The 18,227-nt window shown below is 36.9% G+C and overlaps 1 protein-coding gene across 3 annotated transcripts in view; it reads right to left on the bottom strand.

The window, feature by feature from the left end:
- The window catches only part of SLC6A15 (solute carrier family 6 member 15), a 33,875-nt gene extending 28,229 nt beyond the window's left edge, over window positions 1-5,646 (bottom strand). Inside the window, exon 1 of one of the 3 annotated variants that reach the window (XR_008202850.1) lies at window positions 5,422-5,646. The gene's annotated coding sequence lies outside the window, so the exon portion shown is untranslated. Of the gene's footprint in view, window positions 1-4,672; window positions 4,992-5,421 lie in introns of those variants that run through there. The other 2 variants (XM_052668906.1, XM_052668907.1) reach the window with 2 other exon arrangements.
- Between the last annotated feature and the right edge of the window lie 12,581 nt (window positions 5,647-18,227).

Raw genomic sequence — 18,227 nt, 5'->3', positions numbered from 1 at the left:
AACACCCATTCAGAAACATTTTGCTTCATAACATTTTCTCCTAATCTTCCTTAAATGTATTCTCTAGTAAAGGAACTGTACTAGGGTTAGCTGTAATCAAAATATAGCAATTCAGTAGATTTTTCTACACTCAGATTTTAACAAATAACAAAATAATCCTCAAATCTTCTTTGATAAAAAATGGTTTCGATCTTTGTCTAAGCTAGAAGAAGGAAAAAAAGTGTCTGTACTTCACAAAAGGATATCAAGAAAGTTCATACAAACTAACTTTTAGAAGTTATAATATGCTGTTGTAACATCATAAATTGAGAAAGGGAAATAATGGATACCTTTTTAAGTTCAGCGCTTGCCATTAAAGGCAGGGAGAAAAATATTAATGCTCATTTCTTCAAAGCTCGTTGATCTTCTCTGATGAAGCAATCAAGGTACTAACATGCTACCCTAGGGGTAGCAAAATGCAATATAGAGCTGCAACAAGTTGAAGTTATTTTAATCTCTGACTTGAGCGTAGATTATGAGAGCACAGTGCACCAGCTAAGTCCCAAAAGCTTAGCAAAACTGCCTGTTTTGACTAGATCTCCACCCTGACCATCATGATTCAGCAGAAGACACAGAACAAAAAGTCAGGATTCTCACCACAGCAGAAATTCAGAAAGATCTTGACTGAAACACACATCAAATTTAACGGATGAGAACTACATGCAAAAGCGATGAAGATGAAACACATAAAATGCACCTTAAATATGAAGTCTACAACCAATACAGAAAATGAAAAACTACATTCTAGGAGCCAAAGACTCCGCAATAACGAATCGGGTAACTGGTGCCAACAGGATGGGATAATATTTAAGTAAGAGAAAAAGAATACTGCAAGAACAAAGCAGGTTTTGTGGGAGTACTGAACTCGTGAAGAATGGTTATTGCTGGAGAATCTGTGAACAGATAATTATTTCAGCCAGAGTTACACCAGCTTACAGTACACACTTAGCAAAGCGAATCAGTGTTGCAATGCAGCATTGTGACTTCTGCACTACAGTCTTTTTTGCCTAGTCAAGTCCATTTGATCTATCCACTCCAGGAGTCATTATTCTGCTCTTCAGTATGAATTACATGATCTAACACTTCGCCCTAGCTGGTTTAATGCAGCTCGTTAGCAGTAGATACAGAACCAAAGGCTGTCTAACTCAATCACAATGAAAGATAACTATATTCTGTGGATTCTTTAGTAATTCTGGGGCATGCTAATGTACATTTCACTTTTTTTTTTGTTTGTTTCTGGTGTCCATAAAGTTAAATCGTTTAGACTACAGCAGAAGTATTTAAATATACAAGATTAAATTCAGACCTGATGTAAGTATGGGTAGTTACAGACTTCAATGACACTGGGTCTGCTTAGTATCATTGGAAATCTGTTCTCAGTTCCTACAAAATGTTCTTCCTGTTGTATACCGAGAATTCACCAACAATTTCTTTTCCAGACTAGTCTCGTCCAGTTACTGGAAAATGTTTTCTACAGTCTGAAGAAAAATACAATATCTTAACAGGAAAAGTAAGATTTCCTTCTTAGAACTGTTCAATTTCATCAGCATCACTGGGTGAAGAGAAATATCTGAGAGAGAACGTTACAACCTAGATCTTTGAACATCATTTTTTTCTTTACACTGCTTGCAATCTCTGAACTTTATTGGTCCTACAGTAGTTTATCACCAGCTTTCATAGGTTTCTCTGTATTTTCTTCTCACAAATCAACCCCACTGCAATACTTAACAGAATTGTAGGGGACGCTCTCTGTAATTTCCTATTCAGATGGAGAAAACTATCATTTATCCTGATAGGTTTATTCAAATACCAAATGTAGTAGCTACCACTCTTCCAGCTTAAGTTGCGCTAGCAATTCTGAAGGTACCAACTGTTGACTGGTAAAGTATGATAGTCATAACTGTTGGCAATGTGAAACAAAATCTCTATTTTCTAAATTAACCATATAAGCCACAACACAACCATGATTTTTATAAAATCTTCTTACACACTTCTGAGATGGGAGAGGAAATGAAAATATCTTAAATAACTCAATAACTGAAGTTATTTAAGTTACAAAAATCAAATACTGAAAGTTAGACATTTTGCCTCCTGCGCATCTAATGGATCAATAAGTAAAGCAAACTATCCTTGGGGGAAAAAAAAAAAAACAAACAAAAACTGTGTTTACTTCTTTGCCTGCTTTCTATACATAAGCAATGTATATATATATATACATGTAAACTGTCTGTTATCAGAAATGCTGCTTGTCCTCAAAGCAGAATGTTTTATTTAATGACATAAATCATTCAAATTAAGTTAGAGTAAATCCCTGAATTTAAAAAATAAAATATTTAATCTCAATTCCATTATAGAAAATCCAAAACTATAAAGTCCCTATTCCAATTTCTCATCCCTTATTCATTTTAGCATATGAGTATGCTGAATCATTAGCATTGCAGTATACGTTTCTGGCACTTGAAATAGTAATATCATCTGCCAGCAGCAAAAGTCAGTTTTCCCAAAGTGGGAAAAAAGACCACTGGCACCATGAACTAGATTCAATGCCTTGCTGTACACAGCACTATACAGCCTTGCTCTTTTCTTTTTTCCATATTCTTCATGGAATGAAGAATAAGAACAAGGAGCTCTGTTTCTATTCAGGGTTCTGGGAAGCTCAGCCCAAATATTCTCATTCCCTAAAAACTCTTCTAACAGTCACTATTGTTACTTCATCCTATTTTGTATGGACTTGCCAGATTTTGAATATCCAGCTGTTTGAAAGAATAATGTTCAGTTATTATTATTCACTGATATGTTCTCCTAGAACACTTCCTGAGTAATAATGGCATGGCTACTCCAAGCAAAAGAGATTTGCTAAAGTTTTGGGATGCCACCTGCTGATATGTCAGTGATGACTTTCAGTACGAATACAGACCGTGAAAGCGGGGCCTCATGATCCTTCTGACTTTTTGGGGTTCTTTTGCAAACCAATGGAAAATTCAAAGGTCACATAGAATACCTGCTTCTAATATTATCATCGTTTTCTTTTACAACCTTCTGTATATATATAGTTTACCAGTAAGTTGTTCTTCCAAAAAAAAAAAAAAAAAAAATCAGCAGATATCCTATATTTTGGAACAAGAACATTATTCCTTGATGTAAATGGAAAAGCACAGTGGAAAATAGTGGGGACATAGGTGTGCACACATAAATCTGTGGATGCTCTTGGTTGTGCACTAGAGGTTTGCAGAAGAGATTCTGTCTTCCTGAGAAGATTCCCACCACAAACACTTCCCCAGAGTTTTAATTCCATACCACCCCCCAGAGCAAATACCCCAATGCACATTAGCAAAGTAATTTATACCAAAAGGATTAGCTTTAATAGTAGATTGCATGTTTTCTTGCTATTATCCCCCAAATATATTTCTGAATAACCCATGATTTCTTTTTCCTCTACTGATATATTCAACTTCTTAAAAATTTTGTGCATACAGGCTTTTGCAATGTACAGCAGAGAAAAGAGTTGACAGATCGTTCAGACTATATGATCCTCTGCACTACTACTTTTTTGCTTGCTCACCTGAAAGAAAAAAAAAAAAGCCTGTAAGAATGACAAGACACTAGAGGTCAACAGGAATCAGCTTAGCCTGCAAAAGCATTTTCAACGTGCTTTAGCAGTTTTACTTCTTCAATTTCTGAATTGGTGGAGCACCCAAACAGCAATTAAATGGATTGGTTTTTCATCCATAGATCAAAAACCGATTGAATTCTTTCCTCTTGAATCTGAAGTGCCTAATTGAACCCAAATGAAATTTTTTATGTGCAGCAAATGCAGACTCATGCTGTAGTTCTAACGTTGTCTTAATAAGTTCTCTGTGTAAATCACAATCTTATTATCCAAGAAAAAAATAATCTACCTACGTATTTGGTAAAGCTTCCTTTTTAATAAGATATTGATAATGCATATCTGAGAAACACAATGCTAAATTGGAAAAAAAAAAGGGAATATTGTTATCATTTTCTATTAAGTGGAGAAAGCAGGATAATAGACAGATAATATACCCAGTGCATATGAACATTACATCAGATAACTCATGAAAATTTTATTTTCTTCATTTATACTCTTCTTTTGAGTGGGGAGCAGAGATTTGGATCTCCATCCTATAGCATGAAACAGTGCCATATTCACAGTGCCTTACTGTTTAAAAATAATTAAGCTTCTCTTAGAAATCAATACTACGGCAGCAAGCTTGACGCACAGCAATATCACACAGACAAAATAAAATGGCTGATAAGGATGAGGTCTTGACTACAGTATCTTTTAAAAATAAAACAAAGTGCAAATTACTGAAATGGAGTAAATTCCATTGCAAGCTCTCAACTGGCTAATCAGCACGGGCATCGCATTTACTTCCACAACAAAAGCAAAGCATTGCAATGAAATTCCAGTTTACCCTAATGCAAATGTGGGCACGGGAAATTGAAAGGTTTAATAAGAAAAGAGACGAGATTTTAAAACTTGGATGAGAAGTGCAGACATCAATCTGTCACGCTGTGGATATTACAGAGGGCTGCAGTCATTACAAGCCCCAACACAATATACCTGCCAGACGCATGGAGGTTGAAAAAAGGTCCTCATTACCATACCCACCCAAACATGGCTGACACCGGGGCGCGCCGGTCCTGAGCCTGCCGTGCTGCTCTGGCCACCCCGACCGAGGGATGCGGGATGCGGGTAGCGCTGGGAGGTTCCGCGCCGCTCTCTGAGGGCGACGCCCGATGCTCAGCGACAACAGCGCTGCGCAGCCAGGCCCGAGCCCTCTCCGCCCGGCTCCTGCAGCGTAAGAGGCTGCGGAGGGGATGGGGATGGATGCGACCTGCACATCTCTGCCCCGCATCTGTCGGAGCCCGGCGGCAGCCGCTCGCAGAACACAGACCCTGCCATGCATCCACCCTCGCCCCGCTTCTGCTACTGAAACTCGCGCTGGAGGTGGTGTATACGTCACGTGCGGGTGATGAAGGAATGAATGAATTTCTTTTCTTTTTTTTTGCCACTCGTGGTAGGAAATGAAAGTATATCCACCGCCAGAGTAAAGAAAAAAAGAATTAAAAAAAAAAAAAAAAAAAAAAAAAAGGAAGAGAAAGCGCACCGTACATCCGTGCAACCCACCGCCGAGTTCAAACACATGCGGGCGCATGCTATTGTCTCCCGAGGGGCCGGCTCTCTGCTCGCGGAGCCACAGGAAAGCGGGCTTCGAGAGCAGGGCATCCCGCTCCGCTCCCCGCCCGGCGGCACAGACTCAGAACGGGCGCGACCGACAATCCCGCCGCCCACCGCCGCACCGGCCGCGGGCGCGGCTCCGCGGGGCCCCTAACGCCCGACAGGCGCCGTCGCCTTACCTCCTCCGCCCGCCGCCGGCAGTGGGAAGGAGCCGGGTGCTCGCGCGGGGCAGCGAGAGGGACTACGCGAGCGAGGGGCTCAGCGGCGGGCAGACGGCGACGGCGCGCACACGTGCCCAGCCCTGGCTGCGGCGGCGACGTTTAAAGACAGACATAAAAGCGGCGGGGGGAGAGGAAGGGGGAAGGGTGGTGGCGGGCCGGGGGAGCCGCACCTCCTGACGCAGGGAGGAGCCCCCCCTCCACCGCCTGCAGCAGCATCTCGTGAGCCGGAGGCGGGCGGGGAGGAGGGCAGAAACAGCGGCGGGAAGGGGCGGAGGAGAAAGGAGACGCCCCCCACCTACCCGCTCGTTTGCCGGCGCCGCCGGGGCCTACGAGCAGCTCGGAGCGCATGTGCCTCATTCATGAGCAAGGGCAGAGGGGCGCGGACCGGGAGGGGATTCCCGGGAGGTTGTGCAGAAGAGTGAGCGGTGCAGACCTGAGGAAGGAGCGGGCGGTCAGAAAAAAGGGCGGCGGCAGAACAGCCGCGGTGGGTCCATCTCCGGGCTGGAGGCTGGGATGCACGCTGCAGAAGGGGTCAGAAGGGGTCAGTGTGAGGAGCACAGAAGGCATCAACCAGTGCTGGCGGTGGTGGTGCAGAAGCCTTGTAGCCTTAGCTTTCATCGCTACCACAAACCATATGGGAGTGAAATCGGGATATGTCTCTTTAATTTTCCCGTGAGCTTCCTATCGCTGTCTGTCCACTGGCCTTGTACTGTTTTGCTTCTTTGCAAGCTTTTTCTCTAAAAACGTTCATCAGTTCTGGTTAGCAGGAAGGCAGGTTTGCTTTGCTGAAGATTGACACAATGGAATGGAGAATTAACCTTCCCAGTGTTCACTGTAAATTAGGGCAACACTAATTGCAACAATTAATTGCATGCTGAAACTGAATAGAATTTCCTTACACTGCCCAAATCAAAGAGAGATTTTTCTTCAGTGTTACACAGTCTCCCTAGCTGACTTGAATTTTGCTGAGAAAGGTGTGATGCAAAGTTCTGTTCATATTTCTACTATATTTTCAGAAGTAGTTTGTCACTGTGTGGCATATTCCTCATCATTAGTGGATTTTAATAAGAATTTCCAGAAGCAGTGTTTCAGTTATGTGCAGAAACAGGCCCCATAAACAGAGAATTCAAGGATGGAGCTCTGAGCAACCTGATCTAGCTGTTGGTATCCATGTTCATTGCAAGGGAGTTGGACCAGATGATCTTTAACAGTCCCTTCCAACTCAAACCGTTCTATGATCAGATACTGCTTGGAACTCAGTAACAACTTACCTTACAGATGTTCTAAATGTCAACCACTTATTTATACTAAGTACCAATAAGCAGAAGAATTTACGTTTTCTACTGCCACATAATATGAATTAGGCATTTGTTTTGTTTGTTTGTTATATTAACTAATGATTTATCATATGACCACATAGCTGATTGCCACAGAAAAAGGTCATTCCTGGATCCTTTTGAATTCTGTGTACAGTTAACGATGAGCTCAGATCTGTAATCATATTGTCAGTTATTTGATGACTAATTTTACTGTGAGAAAGGCATCATTCAATTTCTAATGTCCATCAAACAGATCGTCAGTTACTTAGCTTTTCTTTCAGCAATTGTAATTCTGCTAATAACATTTTAATAAGCAAATACAAAGTAACACAAGAGTAATCATTCAGCAATGTTTTCCTCTGCAGACCTTCTGCAATCCAGCAACTTACATTCTGAATAGATGGCCTGGGGCACTTTTACTGCAGCTCTTGTAAATAGGATATTCTTACTACAGATCTTGCCATCACCTTTGTCATCTTCTTATTAAGTTTACTGAAACTTAAAACAACCATCTTCAAATCTCACACTGATTTAATCTTGAAAAGCAGATATTTACAGATTCAAAACTAGAAGTTGAATGTGTGTAAGTGACAAAGATATGACTTGCTGATATTTTTTTTTTTTAATTTTTATTTTTTGGCCATGCTTTTAAGCACTAGAAGCCATTGATGGACAAAAATATTGCGATTAACCCTTACAGTGTTGAGATATATTGTAGTCACACAGCATCTCACACCTTTTGAAGCTGTCAATATTTTTAATGTTCTCTCTATCTCTGTGTTAATATTGAAATTTAGTTTCAGCTATTCCACTCAGAATATTGCATATTGTAAGCTGATATACATAAGTAATTATCCACTGTGCCAATCTGCTCCAGCTATACTGTGATGGCTTAAATCTCTGGCAGACTGCTTTATACCAGTGCTTTATATTTACAGATTTTAAACTATAACCTGATGCAGAATAGGAATGCAGATGCTATGCACAATCCTAATGTTCTGTACGTATCTACTTGATTGTTCTGAGGACTGTGTTCTATGTGAATATTGATTCTATGCTACTTTCAAACTTTGATAGAAATCAAACAAAATATGCTTAGCTTTGTTGGTATAGTTTTTAAATACCTTTTGTCAATGCCAATGTCAGGTCTAGACAGCATTGTTTCTTAATGTTTGTCAGTAACTCTCAACTGGCTGGTGTATTGCAACACCAGTTTGGGACAACTGAATAATTTCTCAGCCTATTAAAACATATCCAACAGATGGTGAGCACATTTCTGAATGCATCATTTGCAGCAACTAACTGCTGCAAAGGAGAGAAGATTCTTGTATTTTGCCTAACTTGACTTATCATTCTTAAAATGAGAGAGGAACGTGATAGAGGAACATCATAAAATTTAAATTTGAAGTCTGTATCACATATAAATTTATGCAACACAGGCAGCTGGATTTGATGGTGACTTCAGTGTCCAAGCAACCCAGTCCACCCGCCTATCTCATTTTAGTGGGGAATAGCATTAGAAATGAAGTCCTAGAAGTTGTGAGCTCTCATACAAATCTGTCTGGATTAAATGTGCCCTTCTGCCCCCTGTTGGAGAAATAAAATGTCACAGATAATTCCCAACATTATCTGAAATAACACCATCATATTAAGTAATAAAACAGAACACTGGAAAGATGTGCAAATCACAGATGCTCATAATACCACAAGATTCATTGCAGGTAAAAAATACACAATCCAAACTAAGAAGACTCATTTAAAATCATATTTTAACAGCTATATCTAACAAAGCTGATTATGGTACTTGTGAAAATGTGGAAAATGAAGATGTAATTCCAATAATTGGGCTATTCTCTATTCCTCTGATAATGTGAAAATATATCATCAAATCTCAGTTGATGGTAGCAATGTAAAAAGCTAGCAACCACTTATCCACATCTTTTCTTGAAGATATAACAACAGACATAATAGCTGTAAGAATGTATGTCATAGTATACAAATGAAATTTCAAGACAAAAACAGTGGGGTTGAGTGGGCTGAAAGTTAGGTTAAGTAGTTAATAAATCACCCAGCAAATGCACAGCAAGTGAAAAAATAAAATAGGCAGTACTAAGCATTAGGCATGGTAGCAAAACACTGAAATAGATCCTGAACACTGTTTGATAGATAACATTTTCAGCAACAGAACGCTATTGTTCAACATAGTCACCACCCTTAGCTATGTGTTTTCACCAGAGTTGAAGAGCTTGCATGCCATGCTCATAGAAATCTGCACCAGCAGAGATGGCCAACTGTCACTGCCATTGCTGCTGAAATGCACCGCTCATTGACTCACTGTGTTCACATCCACTGCTTCATCTCCATAAACATTCAGTTATGTCTACGGGTGCCATTTTTTCTATTCATGAATATATGATAAGTCTTGAATGAAGTGATGAGATGGTAGAATGCTTTCTGCTTGTTTGTTTATTATTTTTTTATGTTTATTACATAATAACCCTTTAAAGAAAGGGTTGTTCTTTTTTCCTTGTAGAACCACACTATATTCCATATTTTAAATATTATACTGTAGACTTAGTTCTGAATGTTATTTTTGCTCAACGCAATGAAAAAGTACCTGATACTAGGGATTGTTCCTTACATTTGAGACTGGTTAAAAGATATACTTTCACTATGCTTTACTGTGTTTTTTTCATTTTAAAATGAGGTAAGCCAGAATGAAATCTTACCCTCACGAAGGTGTATTCTAAAATCGAGGACAGCATGGGCTAAACCCATATTAATTTGGACACTGCTTGAAGAAAAGTATGATTAAAAATAATCTACAGAGTGTCTGTGTCTGTGTGTCGGGTGTCTGAGTGAGACTTCAAGATAAATAAATTTGAAAATGAATTTTAACATATGACCTCAGGTTACAAGCTGCTGTGCTGAGAAATTCCAATGTATTTCTTAATCTTAGAGTTGGCAAGGCCAAGCATAAGGCTTCACTCATCTCAGCGATCCTACCAGTCATTACTGCCCACAGAATCTGTCATTCTCTACTGCAGCATAACAACTGGGGACTGAATAGGAAATCCATGTTAGATTTTCTTCATGCCTTTCTCATGCCATTTCATATTTTTTTATTTATGGCCAACGATGGAAATTACTCATCTCTAAATATATCATGTTCAGCCTTAAAACTACTTAGGTTTCACCATCACATCTTGAAAATTGATACAGAACTTCTTTCTTGTGCTGATTGGAGGCCTTTTTTGAACATCCAGTCACAGCCTATTCATTGTTATTTGTTCATGTGCCAAACTTCCTTAAACAGTTTTCAGTCTCTGCATTTTATGTAAAATAATGTATATGGAGAGCAATGCTATCCCTTTCTGGCAGAGTGCATGAAACTGAGATCTTTTAAAGGAATGATAGATATTATGAAACAGCACTCATGTATTACATGCACACAATGGTTATACACAGAGTGAAGAGATGGTATCTTGGGTCTTAAAAGCAGCAGGCATATGATGGCTTATTACAGTGCTGTAAAGTGTTCTTCATGAGCAAATTTATTCCATCTCTGTTAAAAGGTAATAAGTATCTAATGCACAACACAACGCAGATGTACTGTATGTTGTTCCTACTTATATGCAGGACCAAGACAGAGGTCCACCTGAACCTAGGGTCTGTGTCCACTATGGGTAGATCAAAGAGGTTAAAAAACTTAAAAAAGAGGCTTAAAAAAGATGTAAGTACAGTACATGTTTGATTTCCATATAATAACAAATATGTAATATATTTCAGACAAAATTTCCTGTAGTTAAAGGAAAACACTTGTTTATCAAAGAAAGAAATGAAGATAATTTGTGTAAATTATCCTTGGTAAACTTATATGAAACTTCCTGCTTTTAATTTTTTTCTTTTCACAATCTCCAAAATTTGAAGATAAATCTGCATGTGATTGAAGTCAAATGAGTGGCTTCTGTTTATCCTACTATATGCAGACCTTATATTTGCAACCCTTGAGTTAAATATATTAATTTATATTAGTTGCTAAGAAAAATCTTAAAACTCTTCACTGCGTGAGCATTGTTTAAAATCATGTATACTACTTTTGGTAGCCTGGGGTAGAAATAATGTGGCTTTTTCCTCCCTCAGCTTCTTCCAGCTGCACAGTAATACTGTTGAGTTTTGCTCCATTTTATTTATGCTCATTCGCAAAGCTCTCTTTGAATCAAGAATTTCACCATCCATTGTTTGAAAGCTCAAGCAAGCCTGAGCATATAGAATTTTTGCATATTTTATTTAAATAGATTCTGTACTTTGTCATAGTAAAAGTCCACAAGTTTTCCTAGAATTTTCCCTAATTTACCACTGACTCCTCTGAAGCCAGGAATGTTAGTCACAGAATTACTTAACCATTCTATTTATTATCATGAGGTAATGATCACTCAACCCGATTTTCTGTAACTCTTCCTGATTTTTTTCCTTTTTGACTTCACTATTCCCCAGAGCAAGGTAATACAGCATCAATTATTTTTGCTACTTTAATTCTGTAATTAAAGAAGTGTCCTGTTCAGGAAATATTGTTATCGCTGGTAATATTTGCTCCCTAAACTAGCTGCAGTTTCAGTCTCCATAAAATAGGCTTCTGTAATATTTTTTTTGTCAGTAATATTTATTTCTTCATATCCGTATCCCATGTTTAGAGTTATTAGACATTATAACAAGCACAAAAAGCTCTTCACTGCCCCTTAAACATTTCTGAATTCTTCCCTAGATGTGGTTTTAACCAAAAATATATTTTATTTATGCTCACTTTTCATTCAATTAAGGATTTCAGCAGCATCTTCTAGAATACTGCATATCATCTTTAACTTTGTCTCTGCTCCATATCATACACCAGCAGTTCTGAGTCTCTCATTTAACTTTCAAAGATCTTTGCATTAATTTAAAGATATTATTTTCTCTGATGTTCAGCCAGTTTCCTAGCTGAATTAAGTAATCTTCTAACTGACTTAACTTTCTGACTTCTGCTCTTGCCACTGTTCTACTGTCATCTCTGTTCATATTTTCTTTCTCCTAGAATACTATTGTTTATTTTCTATATCCTTTGACACTCCATTTATTAAAATTTCTCTTCTTTACTATCTGTAAGCAGAATAAGTATCTGAGACTCGTCCACCCCCACTCTCTGTGGAATCAGCTTTGTTCTTGGATACCTGGGCTTACTTGCAGACTTGGAATTGACTCCATCTGTTGGGAAGAGTATTTTCCCTGTAAATACCTCTCATTTAAAGGCATCTCCTTTAAATCTGTTCAGGCCTCATAATCTGGATCTGGATTTCCAAAAATCTGCATCTGCAGGTTTTATAACTCCAAATACTGATTTAAATACTAAAAGCAAGGCTAGCTAGAATCTGCTAAAACTCCACTTGTGATCACATTTCTGCGCTAAGAACTGCTGGGCTGGCAGAACTCTTGAGTTTATTGACTTTCCACTTCCATAAATATTTCCCAAATCTGCTATTTATCCATGTTTTTCAGGAAGTTGTTTGGCCAGACGTGAGGAAGAGACAGTGATATTTCCCTCTTTGAATCCTTTTCAGTCTACAGTTGATATCTTAAATCTTTGTTGTGTCTGAATCTACTTGATGGGCTGGCCTCCTTATATGTCTTCATTTGGAATTTCTAACCACAAAGACCTGACTCTTGATGTAGTGATTCTTTCCCATCTGGTCTATTCCTGTCTACTGATCATTCTGCCTTGTAGGTATTCTCATGTTTCTTAACATGTCATCCTGTCTTTTCATCTGCTTCTGGACTATCTGTCCTTTTCTTAGATTTTATTACTGAGATGAGCTGCCCTCCTATATATATATAAGTATACATATAAGGTATAAATTTATATTTACACATTTATATTATATTTTTAAATCATTTTTCTAACTATCTTTTGAACAAATGTCTTGAACTTGTCTTTCAGTATGCCTGTAATTCTAATAATGTTAATCACGCTGTATGTGCTGAAACTCCCAGTAATAAAGTACTGATTTATGTCATAGGAATTACTAGTTCTGAGACAAATAATGTCAACATCAGTACATTTATCAAAAATAAACTGTATACATTGAGTAAATCCATATTAAAAGAATTTATAAAGAGCATGGATTAAAAAAAGATAATAATGGCATCTTATACTGCTAGACAATGTAAAAATGCAGATTTAAAAATAACAGGCTATAGAAAGATTGGCTGTGTAAACTATTCTGGATTCTACATATTATTTTGCTTTATATTTATTGTATTTATGAATATTATACAATGATCACGGAGATTCAATGTGGTCATAAAACTTGCTCATATTATTTTTTTTTTTGAAAATGTTTATAAATGTGAGAAATCAGCAATTAGTATTTTTCCTGAAAATACAGTTAAAACTGACTTTATGCACTTTATGTAAAAGAAAATGTGCAACACAGTCATTAGTATTACTGCAGAGTGTGTTATTTATTGAGCTCTCTGGTTTCCTGTTACTGATATACAAATGATGTATCAAAGAATTCATAGAACTTCAGTGAGGCTTTTCTGTGAAATGGACTTTGAAGAGTTCTTCTAACAGCACGGTTTAAGAACAAAGTTTCAAAGTAAGAGATGTTCATCTACACGGGGCTTTTGTCTCAAAAGTTGTAATGCAGTTTATAAGTGGTGATATGCAAGTTTTGAGTTTTTAGTTATTTTTTGTTTTCTTAGAGCTGTTGATTTATCCTGAATGCTACAATAAAACTGAGAGCAGTGTGGACTGTAGAAATGAAATTACTAAGTAATGAGTAGATTGTGATTTTAGTTCTCTGTAAATATCCTTTCCTTAAAATCTTGCCCATCTTACAGGGTTCTAGACTATGAAAGTAGAGATTGATATTGTGCTTAGTGAAGTCAATGGCAACATTTCCATGGTAAATAACAATTAGAATCACCCCACCCTTGGCAATGAGTCTGCAAGCACATGAGAACAAAATCTCTAAATTACTGCAGGTATAAACTAGCAGGAGCTAGCTCCCCAGAGTAGAAGAAGTAGGCAGGAATGTGCACTGCAGGAATGTGTGCCTCGGGGCAGACATTTGTGGTACTTAGAAGTTCTGTAGCTTTATGCATCAGAGTTGCTTTGAGCAACAAGTACCTCCAGACTCCAGGGAAGTAATGCAAATACAACCACATATCTAGCTGTGGGACTGAGCATCTGTTACAGGCTGGGAGAGTTTGGAAAGCATAATATATTTGTTCTGATGAGGTATACAAATTAACAAACAGAATGCTTATTTACAAATATATGTTTTGTTCACAGAAATAGCATGTAAAAAGTAATTAATTTATTGTGAATATCTACAAAGGGATAATTAATGCAGGATTCACATGAAAGCTTCAGTTACAAAGCTGATTTTCCTGGTCTCTTATCTTTAAAATGCACTAGTCTTACCTGGACATGACAAATAGGGACCATAAGACCTTGCAAACAAAGACTTGTCTACTTCATAATGCTGATACCATTCTTAAAAAAGATGGATTTTGTTATAAAGAAATAAAAAATATATCGTTCTTATACCTATAAATGTAAACAAATTACACACAATCAAATATTTAGTTTTTAATTAAGGGAAATGTTTATTCAGATTGGGGTCAGATGATTACAGCTATGTTTATCAAATTGAATTGAAATGCTACTAAGTTAGTCTGAATATTTTTCTGACTTTTACAGAGGACTATGTATTTCTGAAAGCTTTTTACAAATTTTATCAAAAGCTGGAATAACGTGGAGAGAGAACAGAGCTTCTTGCTATAAAAATAAGCTAATTAAAATGCCAGGAGGTAGGGTTTCTGCTGAGTTATGGTAACAACTTGAGTTTTGTGCCATTTTGGCAGACATGTACATGCACAACAACTAGAGTACTGACTGGAATAGTGCAGACAGAGAAACAGCAGCATACAGGTTTCAGCATTTAACAAAAGAGACAAGAATGTACTATGTTGAAGGAGGACATTTAGTTCAGAAAGTGCAGTTCTTAAAACACAAATGCATGCACATGTTTACGCTCTTATATAAGTGTAATGTCTTGTGTTTCAGTTTTTATTCACCAGTATTAAGTGCTCACTTGGGGATTTTTGCAAACAGTGAAACTACCAGTCGCTGGAATTTAATTATTTCCCTTATCTCTAGCTACTTCCATAATGGTAATATGACTTTAAGTAATAAGGTTAGAAACTTTAATAAATTGTTAAAAACAATAAAAAAATAAATTGTTAAAACAACACATACACAAGACAAATCTTCAGAAGTCATAGATAGTTTGATCTTTTCTCATTATTTTTACCTAATTACTTTCTGTACCAGTAGATCTCAGCCTTGTATTTAAAAGTGCATGTTATCTATTTTATTAGTTCAATATGTGAGTTCCTTAATTCATACAGTTAGTTAGGCCTTTTCAAATTAAAGCTAAAATGTGGGCAGAGAAAAAACAAATAGGGTTTCAGCCGTTTTGGATTTAGTTTATTCAGAAAGCCGATGTAGATAATAAATATGTTTTTATTTTCCTTTTACAGTACTTGAGAAGATTCTATGTTTAGTCTCTTTAGAATTTTCTCTCACACCTGAACTAGAATGCTGTAATCTTTTCTGTGTCATCTCCTTTGATGTGAGAAGTAGAAGGATTGCAAACCACAGAATTTCTGCAAGCAGAATCTATTAGAGTCTTAGTACTACTGCCTAAATGAATTTAGATGCACTGTTATAAAACAGTCGATAATCTAAGAAAAAAAAGAGCTCTTACTAGCAGACACCAGCCAAAGAATTATACCTATTATGTGTGGAATGCCGAACATGAAAAAATTAGCTCTATTTTTTTTAACACAGATTAGCAAGTAAAGGGAAAAATTAAGAAGAAACATAGTAGATGTAAATTCATAATATGAGGTCTGGAAAAATTGTTAGAGTCTATACAAGATAAAGCTTTATCATTCTAGAAAAGAGTGTAATATATTTGAAAATTGTAAGCTAAATGCAATTAAATTAAGGGACTAGCACATATTTCTTTCTGCTAACACTTAGAAAATAATTTTTAGTGGAAGCTAGTATACATTCTATGTATGTAAAAATGAATAAATATATATGTACACTTATATGCATACATTTATGTATGCGTGAATGTATATATATGTGTAGATGGCATATAGCCACCTAAAAATAGATTGTACATCACTGAGAGAAAGAGTTGGACAGACAGATGTGTATCCTTCTGTCAGATCCACCAATTCTCACAACTCTTTGAATGTCACAGCTGTGAGGAGTAAGGCTGGCTGTTTTGACAACATGCACCTGAGTACAATATGGATTTACTGCAGGAATCACTTGATGATATTTCATGACCAGGAGAGCAGTCAGAACTAATGGTCATTAGAGAGGATGGTGTCCAGTTTGGAGCCCAGCATTTTCCTCTGGAAAAATATTCAGAATTACCATGTCTCCTAAAGAAAGTATCAGAATAAAGTGATATTTTGTTCATTTTGCATGGTGGAACTACTGCATGCTACCAGTCTATCTAAGACTTGCATGACATAAAAATAGGTCACAGTAGTGTGATGGTAAAATGATATGAGGAAAAATCTACTTAACTGATATATTTGCTTGCTTTTATTTATCTGGCTTAATTGAGCAGATAATGCTAGTTTCTAGGACATATATTAGAACACATTATGTCTGTTGTATGTAACCAGAAAGAATGATATTCTGCCAGCTTCACTGTTGTGAGCCATTTTTTGTTTATTTGTTGCATTTTGTTAGGCTAAGTATGATCTTCACCATTTATTATTTTAATATTCATGTATTTCTTTTCTTGTGTATTAGAAGAAAGCTGTAGGAGATGAAGATCTATGCAAAATGAAATCTGAAATAAAATTGTCTGAAACAAGCTGCAAAGTTATACATTACCCTGGCATGTTGTGGTATATAGATTAGAATCTTTTCCCTTAGGATATAATGCTATTCTCCTGACAATAGCTTTTTGCTCCTGGTTATGATTTCCAAAAGCAAAGAAGTTACTTCAAAGCACGATTTTTATCAATTGCAAATGGAGCAGTGCCTCTAAATTATGGAGATTCTTTAAAAGTGCTTTCCTTTCACTTCAGTACAAGTATGCTCACATTCTCCGATACATGAACACAGACTACTTTTTATCTTTGAACCATTTCTACATGAGAAAGTACATGTTTTTTTTTATACTACATATAACCTTGCTTTATTATTTGAGAAACAAAGAATTCTTAGATGGTATATCAATTTAGGGTGATATTATAGAGAGTATCCCATAGAGGAAGGCATACTTGTGGCATCTGAAATAAGATGTGATGACAGTAAAATAAAATTATTACTCAACCACATATTTAAATGACTGAGCATTCATTATTTGAAAAGGGCACAAATTTTTGATCACAGAAACGTCTGTATTTGTTTGTTTGTTTGCCTGTTTGTTTTTAATTATGAAGATAAATTCCAATTCATCGTTTGGGATGTAGGGAGTAGGACAAATTTCATATAGCCACTTAAATAAAATATATTTTCTAATACATAATTAATTCTTTTTTTCCTTCTCATCTGCAAAATGAGTATTGAGTTACGAAGTAGAAAAACTACTAATATCTATGCTGAAAGATGGACCACAAGGGCTACAACTCTACAACACAGAACAAGGCAATCTTGGAAGAACAGATATGGAAAAGAAGGTTGTGTCCCTTTCTATTCCACATTTATTCTGCAGTGAACCAGAGCCCAGTTGTCTTCTTTTTTGGAATGTAGATATGTACCACCAGTTTAGATATATCCTCCTTCAGAAATTAGATAATCAGAAAGGAGGCCTAGAACTTTATTTTCAGATATCAGTTTCAGGATTCTAAACCTGTGCTCTGGAAGTTTACACTCATTAGATAATGCCAAAGAGTATAAGATTCCTAGGGTCAAGATAGTAAGTCGTAGAATAATAGAATTATAGAATGGCCTGGGTTGAAAAGGATCATAATGATCATCTAGTTTCAATCCCCCTGCTATGTGCAGCATTGCCAACCACCAGACCATGCTGCCCAGAGCCACATCCAGCTGGCTTTGAATGCTTCCAGGGATGCAGTCATCCTCATCTAAGTCTGCTTACCATTGACTTGTAACAATTGTTGGGTGATAGTAAAGGGTAGACAAATTTGGAAGTGGTTTCATTACAGCACAGGTAAATAAGAATTTCTTCTGTCTCTTTAAATTTCATATATTTGGCACCTCAAAGTCATTACCAGACTGATGGCTAATTGACTCTATTACCAGACAGTTGTTGCTGGAATAGAAGCAAAATACATTAGTTTCATATCTACATAATACAATATTTTCATATATGAATAAAGATGAAGAAAAGGAGTTTCTCTTAA

This window comes from Tympanuchus pallidicinctus, unplaced genomic scaffold, assembly GCF_026119805.1.
Source record: "Tympanuchus pallidicinctus isolate F22 unplaced genomic scaffold, pur_lepc_1.0 scaffold8, whole genome shotgun sequence".
Lineage (NCBI taxonomy): Eukaryota > Metazoa > Chordata > Aves > Galliformes > Phasianidae > Tympanuchus > Tympanuchus pallidicinctus.
This window is presented reverse-complemented; position numbering and strand designations above follow the sequence as displayed.